Source organism: Rutidosis leptorrhynchoides, chromosome 2 (genome assembly GCF_046630445.1).
Source record: "Rutidosis leptorrhynchoides isolate AG116_Rl617_1_P2 chromosome 2, CSIRO_AGI_Rlap_v1, whole genome shotgun sequence".
Lineage (NCBI taxonomy): Eukaryota > Viridiplantae > Streptophyta > Magnoliopsida > Asterales > Asteraceae > Rutidosis > Rutidosis leptorrhynchoides.
The window spans coordinates 601,200,657-601,201,901 of NC_092334.1; the positions used below are offsets into that span (position 1 = coordinate 601,200,657).

Below are 1,245 nucleotides of genomic sequence, written 5' to 3' on the forward strand. Positions count from 1 at the left end.
AGTGAATGCAACGAGCAAAACGTTCACCACCTTTCATACGTTCACCACCTATAAATCGATCAAGACATCTAGCCAATATTGTCGCCGTTGATTTTTCTTTAGAATCATCATCCAGTCGACCAAATACTCCAATTCAAATATCCGACAATCCATCTTTTGAACCCGAATTCACAACTGAGAATCCGGAGGATATTCAAGGACAATTCCAAGATCCTGAACCACTAATCATTCCTCCTGAACCACAAATAGTTAAATCAGAATCTTCTAGTGATTCGGATTCAACAAATTCAATTATGGAAGTAACGGAACCTAAAGGTATGGAAGACCGAATGAGAGCCACACGCACGGGCCAAGGTCACACCATTAATCAGCCAGATGTTAGAGCATCAGATTTTGAAATCAAAGGACAAATCCTACACATGATCACCAATCAGTGCCAATTTGGTGGTACAACAAAAGAAGATCCAAACGAACATCTTCGAACTTTTAATAGGATTTGTAATCTATTTAAAATCCGAGAAGTTGAGGATGAAACTATTTATCTTATGTTGTTCCCATGGACTTTAAAAGGAGAAGCTAAAGATTGGTTAGAATCGTTACCTGAAGGAACGATTGACTCATGGGATATTTTAGTTGAGAAATTTCTTCAAAGATTCTTTCCGGCATCTAAAGCCGTGAGACTTCAAGGAGAAATTGTTACGTTCACACAAAAGCCAAATGAAACTTTATATGAAGCATGGACAAGATTTGGAAAGTTATTAAGAGGATGTCCGCAACATGGTTTAGACACTTGTCAAATAGTACAAATATTCTACCAAGGATGCGACATCACTACAAGGAAAGACATCGATATAGCAGCTGGAGGTTCCATTATGAAGAAAACCGCAACTGACGCTTACAAAATTATTGATAACACTGCTTCCCACTCACATGAGTGGCATCAAGAAAAAGATATCGTTAGATCATCTAAAGCAGCTAGAGCCGATTCTAGCCATGACTTCGATTCCATTTCTGCAAAGATAGATGCTGTCGAGAGACGAATGGAAAAGATGACTAAGGATATACACTCAATACGAATTAGTTGTGAGCAGTGTGTAGGACCACATTTGACAAAAGATTGTCTCAGTATTGAACTAACAATGGAAAAAAGAGAGAATGTTTCCTACATAAACCAAAGGCCGGGAAATAATTATCAAAATAATTATCAACCGCCAAGGCCAAACTTTAATCGAAATCAAAACATTC

At 37.9% G+C, this 1,245-nt stretch overlaps 1 non-coding gene across 1 annotated transcript; it reads right to left on the reverse strand.

Moving 5' to 3' along the window:
* Positions 1–677: 677 nt before the first annotated feature.
* Positions 678–784, reverse strand: LOC139894940 (small nucleolar RNA R71). Its single transcript, XR_011775414.1, has one exon. It is a non-coding gene; the product is annotated as a small nucleolar RNA R71 (small nucleolar RNA).
* Between the last annotated feature and the right edge of the window lie 461 nt (positions 785–1,245).